We start from the raw sequence: 15,075 nt of genomic DNA on the forward strand, positions 1-15,075 counted from the left end.
ACCATACCTGAGGATTCCCAAAATGTCTCTTTTAGCCCATTCTGCAATGTTTTTGATTAATCTTCCTCTGTCATCAGCTTTAAAAAAAAATCACTTAGCCTACTCTACAATGTAAATACTCTCCATCTCTAACGGTGCTGATGACTTCATTATCTCTGCTCACCAAACAGTGTATTTTCACTGACATTCGAATTATGTAAAATAAGTAGAATGGAATGGAATGCTTTGCAGAGAGTAGAAATTTATCAATGCAATATGATTTCCCCTACGTGGCCCTATCATAGATTAATGGTACAGTTCAAAATTACACCCTGTTCCCTACCTGATGCAGGCGGGAATATTCGAAATGACCTCACCTTTAAGATCTAACTTTCCAAAGACAGGTTTATCTTCTTATATAAGACCAAGTAACAAATGTAATTCATGGGCTCTGTGTGTGTGTGTGTGTGTGTGTGTGTGTGTGTGTGTGTATGTGTGTGTGTGTGTGTGTGTATTGAACAGTTTTAATATGTCCCTGAAAAGGTCATTTGTTGGAAATGTTTCCCAAATTCATATGTAATTAGAGGTGGGAACCTCGAGGATTAAATGATGTCATAAGGGAGGAAGCTTCATGAAATGATTAATGAATTGACAGTAAGAAGAAAGACTCAGCCAAAATGTTCACTGTCTCCCCATATGATGCTCTCTGTCATGCTATATGATTCAGCAAAGGGACCTACACCAGTCCCTACACTATGGAGACTGTGATGCTGCACTCTTTCCTTTCCACCCTCCAGAACCATGAACTAATGAACTCTCTAGTTATTTCTGTTTCTTCGTTTCTCTTTTTGTTTTGTTTGTTTCTGTTTTGTTTTGTCTCCTTTTTTGTTTTGTTTTGTTTTGATTTGAGACAGAGCCTCACTTTGTAGCCAAGCTGGCCTAGAACTCACGATGCGCAGAACTCACAATGCGCCTCTTGCTTCAGCTTCCCAAGTACTGTGATTGCAGGTGCAGGCAAGCATGGCTGTCTAACATCTACATAATCCTATCTGTGACATCTGGTGTAGTAACAAAAACTTAACTAAAAATATGGGCATTAAACCAATCTTACAAGTGACTAGGTTTCAGCTTGTTGTCACTAGAGCTGGTAAGACAGTATACATAGTTTGCCTGCCAATTCCTACCACAAAATTGGAGACCCTCTCAGACTTAGATTGGCTATGGATTAGAGGAGTGTATTTTCAACTAGCTAACAAGCAAGGGGAAAGACAGAGCAGATGCTGTTCAAATGTAAGTTAAGAGTCAGAAAAATAATTACTAGACATAAGATAAAACCAAACAACATGGACTAAAAGAATCCCAAGAAGAAATACTCTCAAATATCCCATAAGGCATTGTGTCATTCAACTGCCATTATATAAGTTAGGACATGAGAAATTTGCCAAACAGTAGCTGAACCATTGTCCTCAAAAAGAATTTTCATTGTTTTTGTGACATGAAAACATAAAAATAACAATAAATCTAGACAGCGCACAATAGTAAGTACATACCATAGACAGAGATAACCTTCAGGTGTTTGAGTTGCCCCAAGACCAACAAGATGTACATCTCAAACATGAGCAGCTTTAACAGACTAAGGCAAGATTTTCCATAAAGAGCCAGATAGCAAATGTTTCATTTACGGTTTATCAAAAGACCTCTCATGTCTCAGTTCAACTCTAATATTACAGCCCCAAAGCACTACATTCAATGCACAAATAAACGGGCATGACTGTGTTCAGTAAAATTTATTTTTTTAAAAAGGAAGTGAGTAAGATATGGTTCACTGGATGCAATTTATCAATACCTACCTACCTCAAAAGAATGGTATAGGAACTGAAAAGGTAGACTCAGCTTCACAATGTAATACACACAACAACAAAATGAAACACTCTGTTTTTATTTCATTTGAAAAGCAAAGGGCTGGAGAGATGGCTCAGTGGTTAAGAGCACTGACTGCTCTTCCAGAGGCACTGAGTTCAATTCCTAGCAACCACATGGTGGCTCACAACCATCTGCAATGGGATCTGATGTTCTCTTCTGGTGTGTCTGAAGACAGCTACAGTGTACTCATATAAAATAAATAAATAAATAAATAAATAAATAAATAAATAAATAAATAATCTTTTAAAAAAGAAAGAAAAAGAAAAGAAAGTAAAACTTCGAAAACTAGTTCTTTACTTATTAAAATTCATTTATTATAGAAAATCTACTATTTAATGAAATTTTATTTTTTTATAGTTCCAGGGCTAATATTTATTTGACTAAACAGTTGACAGGTTAAAAGCAAACCTTTGGATACCTAATAATGGGCATAAGTGGATAGACAAATTAACATCCTTGCAAAAGCTTTCTGTCTATTTCTAGGGAAAGTTTCAATAGGACCTTCTCTCCAAACTTCTGTTAGTAGTTTTCAAATTTTACTTATGTAATTTTAATCAGGGTTGTTTATGAAAAACAGGATCCACTGCTTCTCTTTGGGAGGTCTGAGGCTAGACCCCAGCCACTGTGTTTTTTTAGGAATGAGGGGCGAATCACCCTCAGACTATGCTACTGTGGAGCAAACCTAGGCTATAGTGCAGTTATTTACAGAGAGAAGTCGTTCTGTAAGGTAGCAGATAGGACAGCGGCATTTGTTTTAGACAAGTGTTCATTCTATTGTGATTGCTTACAGAGATGTGTTTGCCCTGGATGTCTGAAGAATGTTTTACTCTCTGCTATTCTCTTCACTCTTGCTCCCTTGTGTCTGCTCCTAAAGGAAATGTGTTTAAACAGCAAAGAAACACAAACTGCACAGAAAGGATCTATATTTTAACTCTGACTTGGTTCAAGACCTTTCTCAGTTGTCTTTGGGGAGTTGGGTTCATATTCTGTTCAAAGAGTGTCAGTCCTCAATAGATGACAGTGTTGCAGTCTAGACTTCATTCAGAAGCTGTGTGTGTATGTGTGTCTGTGTGGTGTGTGTATGTGTGTCTGTGTGTGTGTTGTGTGTGTGTGTACCTTTCACTCTGCCTTCATAAACAATATCTGTTCTAACTTCTAAAATAAAAAAATAAGATCATTAAAAACAAGAAATATTGATCTCTGACTAACAATGCACACAGAAAAGCAATACAACAGGAAATTGCAAAGTGTGTTCTGTGTGCCGAATTCGAGCACAATGACAATCTGCAAACATTTAAAAGCTGCCAGAAATCCTTCGCTGGGAGGGAGAGTCATCACATAACAAAGTGCAGGGCGCTGGTACAGAAAGACACGGGTCCTGATTTCTCTGTAGCTTTCTGTCAAAGTCAAAGTTGCTGACTACCTAGTTTCAGACATTTTTGAAAAATATATTTTGGCGCACAGGTAAAGCACTTTACTAACCCAGAAATGCTGATGGTCATGCAGCAAGAGTTTATTTACAGCTACAGCCACCATTCCCAGACGTAGAGCCATTTAAGAAAAAAATCTTTGGGAAACTTAGCTCTGAGAAAACTCTACTCTCCCCTCCCCTAAGGGTGTCAACTTGGGAAAGGTGAATCACTGAATGGTACAAATATTACTGAGAATACTGTGGCTCTCTCTGCTACCTTCCTATAACTGACAAGTCCTAGACTTTCCTATCAAGAATCCATATTAGCCAAGAAGCCCAAAATTTTACTGGCTTGGAAAGTAACTTGCAACTGCAGAGCAAACACTGTTACTTCTCTACTCTTAGCTCCAGGCCACACAGCACATTTGCATGCAACTGTCCATCCCTGGGGAATCACTGCTTGCCTTTCTCTTTATACTTCCCTTACCAAGGTTGAAGTCAACTGAGAACAGCCAGTCCTCTATCATGCTGCTATATCGTTTTGATATATATTTTTCATTTCATTTTACCATGTATAGTAATGACTTTTCTATTGCTATGATAAAATATCATGATCAAAAGCAACCTTTAGAAAAAAATAGTTTATTTTGGCTTATGGTTCCAGAACGAGAGTCCGTGATGGTGGGGAAGGCATGGGAGCTGGAGGCCAGAGCAGGAACCTAGCTGGTTACATTTTCACCCACACACAGGAGTCAGTGAAAAAGAACAGAACATGAAATAACACTATATAGCCTCAATGTCTGCCCCCAAACCAGTGATATACTTCCTCTAGCAAGGCTCCACCTTCTAAAGGTTCTGTCAACTCCCCACCAGCTGGGGACCAAGTATTCAAATATATGAGTCTACAGGGGCCATTTCTCATTCAAAACACAGCACTATGTTGTGTCATATAATGAAAGGTTTAAAATGTCTTACAGGCTAATCAAATCTTATCTAAGCCTACTTCCATGTACCAGGACTTCTGAGTTTGGACTCTTTGGTGTATAACTATCATGGTCATGTAAAAGCAGTGCAGAATCCCAGAATGAATTCCAAACCTGCAGAGTCTTTATCCTTACAAGATTCCTAAGTAGCAAAGATATATAATAAACCAGAGAAACGGACATTCTCAGAGAATAGCCCTCACCTACTTCTGAAATCCTGTCTTTTTTTTTTAACATGATAAAGAATCTGTTTCAAACAGATTGGGTTGAAAGCAATGGTTGGCATATTCCTCCTTTATTCTATGGTAGAAAAGGCAGTAGCCAGGCATCATGGTGCCCTCCTATAGTCTCCTCATGTGGGAGGCTGAGGCAGGAGATCCAGAGTTGGCTTCATGCTGAGAGCTTGCCTCAAAACAACAGCAAAAATAATAGGAAGGAGTCATTTAAAGTGGGGCTTTGTCCCAGGAAAGTGCACTAGAGAAAAATATCCCAAAGAGGATCCACTCTGCTCAATATACCACCAGTGGAAAAGAGCAGCGTGGGGTGTGCAATGGGTGTTCACTAATTCACTAATAAGAGTCTCAACAACTTACCAGCATGATGAACACAAGATTGTCTTTCTTCCAGTTTTGTTGCCACCTATCTAGTCAAAACCGTTGTCTTATGCAACTTTGTTCCAGATCTAAAATCCTAACAGAATCCCCGCATACTTTTGGAGAGGCTGCAGACTTCAGGATACTGACTGACATCATACCCCATGCATCCCAGGCTTCCGAGGGCTTGTTCAAACCTAACTATATGGTATGCACCTGGTGGGTACTCCATAAACCCTGCTGACAGACTGTGAGGATTCATCATCACTGGCCTCAGAGGGAACATTCTCACAGTCTCCTCCAACCATGCTGAATCTGGACAGACTTTCGCCAACTCGGAGAGCTAATTGCCTCCCTGTCTCTGGACTGCATATTGCTTATTACTGGCATGGCATTCCAATACTCCTGAAGCACAAGTAGCGATCCCTGAAGCTGCTTTAACCTTTTTAAACTCTAACAACTTTATTGTTCGCCTCATTACACCCTCCAGACCTTCTCCGGATGACAATCTGACGTAGAGGCTTCAGCAGCACTCTTCATTAGCACTTTCTCCTCTGTTGGCCCACACAGTAATGGTCCCAAGAGTTCAGGAGAAAAACTTATGGGATCATCCTTCAGGCTCTTAGTCCTTCATGTCCCCAGGACCTTTTTTAACTAATAAGTCACGTGTGTGTGTGTGTGTGTGTGTGTGTGTGTGTGAGTGTGTGTGTGTGTGTGTTTGAAACTATGGACTGAAAGCAAGAAGCTTTACCCAATCCAGCTTGCTGCGGTACATCATGAGAAAATTTCTCTCTGGCAAGATTTTCCACAGGACAAGAACACTACTGGAAACTTGGGTGCTTACAAAATAGAGCTATGTTATGCAAAAAGGAAAAACAATGAGAAAGAAAAATAATAAGGAGAAAGCCTGGGAAGGTGCCCTAAAATTATATTTATAATACGTCACAGTTTGTCCTGGTAGTCAACTTGATTGCATCTAGAATCAGCTAGAGGATATGACTCTAGGAGAGTCTATTAGCCAGCAAGAATAGAGGGAAGAAGACCCTTTTCCCCACAGCTTCCAGCCCTCTCCGGCAGCAGCTTAGATTTAAAGAGTTGCGGAGGAAAACACTTGCCCCACAGTCACCAGGACAGTGTTTCTAACCCTCTCCCTGGACCGTGCTGACATCCTTTGTTGACTGAAGAGCCCAGCTTCTTCGGCCTTCTGATGCAGACTGAAAACAAGCTGCTCTCCAGAGATCTTCCAGGTCTTCTGTGCCACAATAGGACCCCTGAGGCTCCCAGTCATAAGGAATGAGCAGCTACCAGGTTCTCAGCCTCTGAGGTGTGAGGACTGCCATTGTTAAAATACCCAGTCATGTTGTTTAAACCAATCTAGTAAATCCCCTTTGTGATACATATCCATCTACCAGTTCCGTTCTTCTAGAGGACACTAATGCACCACCATGTCCTGCTAATCTTATCTGAGTCTGCTATAGATTCACCCATCCCTCTTCCTCATTTATGGTCCACTCCAACCCTCCGTCCTATCTAGAAATAGGCCAAGCTTACAAAATGCACTATTGTAAGGGTCCATGATTCTCCAAAGAATGACACCCTGGACTCAAATAGTATGTAAACACAATGAGTGTCTTATTCTGCAAAAGTCCAGCATGCTGGGATCTCCCATTACCAAGACAGAGAAACAACCAAGTGAGCTTGTAGGCCTGATTTAAAGCGCACTAGGGAATTCTGGGTAGGTGACCTTTATCCATCTCTAGGGGCATCCTATTACTAGGACATGGGGGCTGGAAGCTGTTGCTGTGTAAGACTGGAAACTGTTGCTAAGGAAATAGCTGAGGAAGTCTGGAAACTGCTGCTGACCCATTGTCCTTGTCTCGGGCCAGGCATCCAGGTGTCTTCCGAGGTCCGGAATTGCCTGAACTTGCCCAGTTCTTGGAAACAGAGATTTAGGCCTTGTCTCCTTAACTGCCAATTTGAGTCATGGAGTCAGCCTAGCCTTCTCACAATAATGCTATGGTTTTTCTAAAAATTCTGCTTTAATAGTAATATAAGAATATTTACAAACAAACCCATGTATATCACTCTTAATTTTGTTCAATATAAAAATATAGTAAAAATCAAAGCAAATAGAATTAGAGTCTAGAGAAATACCTCAAAGAGGTGAAGTTTATTCTTGTTAATAACAGTTCTTGGGAGTAGGATGTGGTTCAACCGCAGGAAGCCCTATAACCTGGACACAGTAGCAAACACCTCAAATCTCAATATTGGAAATTGGAAGAAAGAGGATCAGAAATTCAAGCTTATCCTCAGCTACTTGAGTTCAAGGCCAACCTGGGTTAACATGAGACTCTGTCTAAAAATAAAAATTAATATTTAAGCTGTTTTCTTACTAGTTTCCATTTCCAGTATTTTCTACTAAAAAAAAATCATGGTTTTATCCATGAGTTTCTTCATATGACTATATTGTGTGTCAGAAATATTTTTAATCTTAAACAGTCAAAGAAGTATCCTCTGCTACATAGGGATTTTTAAAAAATCAACAAGGAAATTTTACTCCCATTTATTTGCTTTATATTGAAATTAAATAGACCTAATATTGTCAAAGAAAAGGCCTTTCCTCTTCAGGGGAACGAATCTGATTCTAGCACCCTCCAAGAAGGGTGAAGACAGAAGCTGAGCACAGGATGCCGAGCCCGAGGGACCCTCCCGTCCTTTTATTACACCTAAGAAATGTACTCCGATTCAGTGACCGGACCCGTTAACTCTCTTGGCAGGAGGCTGTGCCTCCTTTTCTCCTCACTGAAGTATATAACCATCTCCTAAGACACATGCCCCTCAAACGTCAGGCTATCAGAACACAGTGAGGTCAAACACACAGTGAAGTTAGTCAAACAGAAGGCTGGGCTGTTATCCTCAAAAAAAGCTGTAACATAAAGATATAAAAATAATGATAAATCTACGCATTCAGATTAGGTTCTTGGCCTGGAACAAGTAGCTGACAAAAACAGCTTATCGTGTTCACTTGAAAACGTTTTCTCTTTTAATACTTCCAGAATCCCATCGCATCTTACAATGGCCATCGGGATAAACTGAGGTTAGGTTCCACCAGATAGGGGTTCAGGTGTTTGTGTCTAGAGAATGCTCCACCCCTCCTGAGCCCAGTGGCATGTAGGAACTGTGTGAGTCTTCTTGCTTTATGCTTCTGGGCGATGGATTTCTTTTCATCTACCTGAATTTTAAAGGTGAGAATAGCTCCTTTTGTTTCACCTAGGTAAAGTTTTGCTTCTTTCTTGGCCTTGCATAGGGTGGAGGTCACTGCAGTCTTCCTCAGCAGGAACACACAAGGGTTGCATAAGACAATTTGTGGCAAGCGTCCCCAGTGGCGCATGCGTATGCCACTTAAGGAGCACGTAATGACAGCTGCTGTTACTTACCATCAATAACCAGTCCTCACTAAACAGAGCAGTGTGCTGATTACTTACTTCGCTTCATTTATGTAAAAATGCAAGCCTGGAAGTTAAGTTTGAAAGCCATTCGAAAAAGTGTAATGAAAGCTTTGCCCTGTGAAATGTGAGGGGGACCCCTAGCCCGTGGCTAGTGGTGACCTCAGTAAAGCAGGGCTAGAGTCTGAGGCTGTTTTTCAGAAATGGTCCTGCCAAATGTTTCAGATCCCCTCTGATAGTTAAGAATGGCTTCAGAGAAAGTGTTCCCTTCTCTGTGAATAGAAAGTAGTTAATACCAAGGAGTTCCTTCTCAACACACTCAAAGTGGGCTCCCCAGGGCTCTGCAGATGCTGCATCAGCAGGGTGGGTGGCTGGCAGGCAAAGACACAGCCTCTTGCATCCCAGAGACTCATTGGAAGGTCATGCTACATTGCTAGTTCAGTAAAACATAACCACACTGCAAAAGCCAGCTCCTTTTTGTTCCATTTATGCAAAACTCTTGCAATTTAAATTGCTCCAACATCAGGATGTATTCAGGGACTGGATGTCTGACTTCTCAAAGGGCTCTGAAGAGGGAACCTATCAACACAGGAAACCTACAGCCCAAAGCAGTCCTGTCTAACTTGTTCCTGTCAGGTCCACTTCAGGCTCAAGGTCCAGGAATGAGACGCATGATAGCGGGGGTCTCCTTGCTTTCAGAGTTCCCTTAAGTACTTCCAAAGGGCGCTCTTCTCCCGGTGGTGGTGCATGGTATTATTTTGTTAGGCCATAAATGGCTGCCCTGGTCCTAGAAATCTGTGTTAAGACATAGATCCCCCGGGGTCATACATAGCAGAGGTCTGCTTTGTCTGGCCTCAGCTGGAGAGGGTGTGCCTAATCCTATAGAGACTTGAGAACCCAAGGATGGGGATGCCTGGGGGGTGGTACCCTCTCAAAGGCAAATGGGATGAAGAACTGTAGGAGGGGGGACTGGGAGGGGGGTAATGCCTGGAATATAAATAAATAAAATAATAATTTAAAAAGACACAGGTATCAGACATTCCTTATACTCCGCATGTGCATTTTGATTATTTGATAGCACTAGGACTAATTTTAAAAGAATACTTCAGTAACAAATGAGCAAATAAATGCTTCAGAAACACAGCAACTGTGAATCCATAATGATTATCTCTAACTACATTTGTAACTTATTTACGCATCATATAATCCAAAGAAAAATCAATATGATTCTGGTGCTGATTTTTATGGCTTCTTGTTTTGTTTTATGGTTCTGTTTGGTTGGTAAGATAGATTTTTGAAGCACATTCTCCCCATGTAGCCCAGGCTGGCTTCAAACTTTCAGTCTTCCTGCCTCTAAGTAAGTCCAGAGCTGCTCTCCTTGCAACCCTTCCTCCTTATCGCACCTCAGCTCCAGCTGGTAAAATACAATATCTTTTTGGTTTAATCAAGGACCAAGTAAAGTCCTACTGGGCACAAATCAGCAGAGGGCCCATTAGGCCACCACCCTGCTCAGTGTACGAAGTCACATTATTTTTTTTTAAATCCATCCTTTTTTTTTTTTAACCACTGAAGACATTTTGTGAAGTTGAATCCATATGGGAGAAAAGGAAGCATCTCATTAGCATGAGGTGGATCACACTTTCAAATTGCAAAGTCCTTCTTAAAGAAATCTAACACAAATTCATTTCCTGCCCCTGATATGACAAGGTATGCTTTATATAGTACTAACCCAGGTGCAACCACTTAAAGAGTTAGAATATATGGAAAACATTGCTCAAGTACAATGAATGACTACGTATTAACATAGATTACACAAATCTACGCACTATTTTATGTCATCTTCCTTCTCCTGGACATGTGATACTCTATAATTCATCCTTTTATTATTGAACAATCCTGACTCAAACCCTTCACACCTGCCTTGGAGGTATAAGTATGTTCCACTAAGCTTTACTCCTTTAGTATTGAGCTGTAGGAATGTGAACAGGAAGTCCTTTGCTTTGAGGGCAAAGAAGTAGACACTCATGCCAGAGTCTGAAAATCCACCAAGACCGGGGTCTCAAAGTCTGTTCAAGGAGAGGAGAGTCATAGACGAACAGTAATAAGCATGCCTATCATCCAGATCTGCACTCGAGAGTTCTGCCTTTCTCTGCAAAGAATAAGGACAACTTAGAGAACTGTCTGAATCCAGAACTGGGACAACATCTTTGATGAGGTCACATAGCCTGTATCACCAGAAAACGTCAAACTAGACCTAGGGCATTCTACAAAACAAACATCCCCCAATCTCTAAAATAGCAAGGTCAAGAAAGCAAAACAAGAAGTTTGAGCAACAATTTAAGAATAAAGGAAACAAAACTGTATGAGAACTGAGTGTAGCATAGAATTCTGAGCTAACTAGTTGCCCATAAAAGGTAGCATGGAGTCTGGTCATGAGGACAGCAGTATAGATAGTAATTTCCACCACTGGTACTGGGACCGTGGTTATGAAGGAGACAGTCTCCTTAAGAAATACATACCATGAATGTCCTTCTCATACTGGGTTATCTTACTCACAATGATATTCTCCACCTCCATCCATTTGCCTGCAAAATTCATGATGTCTTTGTTTTCAATAGCTAAAGGGTATTCCATTGTGTAGAAGTACCACCTTTTTTTTAACCCATTCTTCAGTTGAGGGACTTCTAGGTTCTTTCCAGTTTCTGGTTATTAAGAATAAAGCTGCTATGAACATAGTTGAGCAAGTGTCCTTGTGGGATGGTAAAGCATCTTTTGGGCATATGCCCAGAAGTGATATAGTTGGTCTTGAGGTACTATTGAGAGAACTATTTCCAGTTTTCTGAAAGACCACCAAATTGATTTCCACAGTGGTTGTGCAAGTTTGCACTTCCACCAGCAATGAAGAAGTGGTCCTCTTGCTCCACATCCGTGCCACCTTGTGCTATCTCTTGAGTGTCTGATCTCAGGCATTCTGATGGGTATAAGGTGAAACCTCAGAGTTGTTCTGATTTGCATTTCCTAATGACTAAGGACTTTGACCATTTCTTTATGTGCTTCTCATCCATTCAGGGTTGCCCCATTGAGAATTCTTTGTTTAGTTCTCTACCCCAATTTTTCAATCACTTATAAGTGGATAATAGCCATAAAAAACATGCCCATGTTATACTCCACAGACCCAAGAAAGCTAATAAGAAGGAAGACCCAAGTGAGGAGGCTTGAATCTCATTTAGAAGGGGCAATAAAATAGTCACAAGAAGCAAATGAAGGGAGGGAACTATGTAGGAGGCGCTATGGGAAGGGAAATGGGAGGTTCAGGATCAGGTGTGGGTAAAGACAGGAGAGATGCCTAGATAGATAGCTATGAAAATGAATGAAAATCTACTGATGGGGGTGAGGAGGTGGGAGACATTTCCAGGACAAGACAGAAGCCTGGGATAAAGAAGGTGCCTAAGAATCAATGGGGTTGACCTTAGCTATGATTCACTACATTGGGGATATGGAACCTGAAGAGGCCACCTCCTATAGCCAAGCGGGAACCCAAGTGGAGCGATAGAGACACCAACCAACCCACAAAACTTTCAACTCAAAGTTTATTCTGTTTACAAGAAATGCAGGCACAGGGAAAGAACAGAGACTGAGAGAATGACCAACCATTAACTGGCCCAACTTGAGATCCCTCCCATGGGCAAGCACAAATCCCTAACACTATTAATGATACTCTGTTATGCTTGTAGACAGAAGCAACTTGTCCTCTGAGAGGATCCACCCACAGCTGACTCAGACAGATGCAGACACCCACAGCCAAATAATGAATGGAGCTTGGGGACTCTTAGGGGAGAATAGGAGTAAGGATTGCAGCCGGGAAGAGGATAGGAACTCCACAGGAAGACCAACAGAGTCAACTCACATGCACCCTCGGGGCTCTCAGAATCTGAACCACCAACCAAAGAACATAAATGAGCAGGATGTAGGTTTCCCAATATGTAGCAGATGTACAGTTTGGACTTCATGTGGATCCTAAACAACTGGAATGGGGGCTATCCCAAAAGCTGTTGCCTCTATGTGGGATATGTTCTTCTAGCTGGGCTGCTTTGTCTAGGGTTAGTGGGAGAGGAAGTGCCTAGCCTTACGGAGACTTGAATGCTGGGGGCAGGGTGGGGGGACACCCAAGGGGACCCCCACCCACTCAGAGGAGAAAGGTAGTGGAGATGAGGGAGAGGATGACCTGTAGGGGGGCAGTGAGAGGGATGCAATGTGAATAAATAAAAGGGAAATAAAGAGAAGACATTATTCCAGCTTCTGCCACCATACCTGTTATTTTCTACTACAGCTACCAGCCATGATGTATCTAAGCACTCTGAAAATGTTAAGCCAAATAAGTGAATTTACATACTGGAACCCCGGAGCAGCAACCAATCATCAGATTGCCAGTGTTCCCTCAAATACTTCGGAAATGAAAGCATCACTGTATTAGCCCTTTTTTCTGCTATATGTTTATTTCCAATTTTTAGACATACTTTTCTTTGTGTGTTTGTGTATTAGTGTGTGTAGGTGTGAACATATGTACACACCGAGATGTGTGAAACTCCTGAGGTACCACCGTGCATGTGTAGAAGTCACAGGACAGCATGCAGGACTCGGTCCTTCCCTTCTTCCGTGTGAGTCCCGGGAGCGGAATTCAGGTCTTCAGACTTGGTGACAAACTGTCTCAAGCTTCCAGACCTGATTTTCATTTTATTAGAAGCACCTCAAAGTTTAACTATATTTAAAAAATAATGTTTAGAAAACCAGAACATTTTTAAAAATTTTGTATACTAGATAATGTCGTATCAAAGCTGGATTTTCTGAATTGGATCTCCCGTTATGATTATGAAGATAGATATATCCTTGTGCTAAGGCAATAAGCACTGGAGTGCTTTGAAGCGTGGAGCCATGATGACTGTGATTTACTCTCAAATTGCTCCAAATAGTATAAAAATAGCAACTCTTCCATGAGGAGCACATGGCCCTCTCTGGAGAGCCTTATCTTCTTTCTCTGATCGTCTCTTTCTCTTGACCTCTATGCTTGAATATCTTTAATAAACTCCACCTCCACTTTAAAACATACCATAACCATGCGTGCATGTAGAGATACATGAAAAGAGAGAGGAGACAGGACCAATGTTTTTAAAAATGAGTCTAAATGAAGAATACGCAAGAACTCATTCTGCCCTTTTGAAAAAAATTTTAGAATTCAGATTTTTCTTTGAAACAAAACATTTGAAAGTAAAAACTCAAACCTAATCAAATAAAGACATGGGGAAATTGACACAGAAACCGAACATACAGTTCAAACTTACAAATCAAACGAGTGTGCCACCTATGACGGTCTCATTTCCTCACGGATTTGGATGCATCCCAACCACTGAGCGTCATCTGCAAGCCACTAGCCTGTCTCTCTTCCTCTCTCACAAATATAGAAACCAAGGTCCTCAAGAGGTCAAAGAACAGAGGCCACACGGATAAGTAGTGACAGAGGAAAAGAAAAACAGAATCCAGTCCCTCACTTCCAATTCAGACATCTTTGACCCAAATTCTTAAATGGTTGCCTCTCAGTGGGACTGCGGCTTGTTTTGTTTTATTTAATCTTGGTCTTCAAAGCTTGCTCGGTTTAACATGCTGTTATGTTGGACCCCATCACTTCTGAGGATCTTGGCAATGACCATCTATCAGAGTGAATTTGGAGATCTGGACATAGCAAACGCAGACACTGGCTTATAATCATCCCTTTCAAGTTGAAAAGTCTATTATGTTTGCTTCAGTTTGAGTTTCATCTCTAAAGGAAATAAAGCAGTTGGAGAGAAATATTGGACCGAGCAGGTAAAGAGCCATTGTGGACGGAGGCAATTTCAGATGAAGACTCATCGTGCTTGACTGCAGAATGCCCTGGCCCCATCTAGAATTCAGAAAGAGATCTGTGGAAATAAGGAAGCCATGTGAGTTTTCACAGAATCACAAATGCCCTGCATTTCCTGAGATGCATCTTCCCTTAAAGAAAAACGGAGAAAGGAGACTATAACAGTGTATTCTGTTGGTCTCCTTGCTGTGCTGACTCCTGCTGCAGCGAGGAAAAGTCTGATAATCAGATTTGTGTAAGGATTTCTGTCCAAGCTTGTCGAGGTTTGTCAGCAAAAGGGGAGAAAAAAGGAAAGAAAGAAAGGAAAAGAAAAAATGTTCATAAACTGCTAACACACACTGGTTTTACTTTTCTAGTCAATTTCTATGGTTTTGTTTAGTTTCACTTTTCTCTAACTATAGATTAAATATTTCATTCCCAAATACATGAAAAACCTACTCACCTTGGAATCCCACCTTTTCCCCCACAGAAATGGAAAAAACCACACAACGCAGTGATATAAACATAAAAGAACAGAAGACACTCCCTGGCAATCTAAGCATAAGTACAGAATTCACATCAAAGTCTTCAGGGTCAGCCTGGGTGTGTTGAAGGTAAACGGCTGTGGTAATTAATATGGGCTGTCAACTTGACAGGATTTAGAATTATCCAGGAGACAGACCTCTGGGCATGTGCTCTAGTTTGCTTTATGTTGCTATGTTAAAACACTCTTGACCAAAATGAACTTGGGGAGGAAACTCCTGATTTGGCTTCTGCTTCTGGGTCACAGTCCATCTTTGAAAAAAGCCAGGGCAAGAACTCAAAGAGGAATGGAGGCATAAACCCGAAGGAATGTTCCTAGCCT

Source organism: Rattus norvegicus, chromosome 2 (genome assembly GCF_036323735.1).
Source record: "Rattus norvegicus strain BN/NHsdMcwi chromosome 2, GRCr8, whole genome shotgun sequence".
In the NCBI taxonomy this organism is placed as follows: domain Eukaryota; kingdom Metazoa; phylum Chordata; class Mammalia; order Rodentia; family Muridae; genus Rattus; species Rattus norvegicus.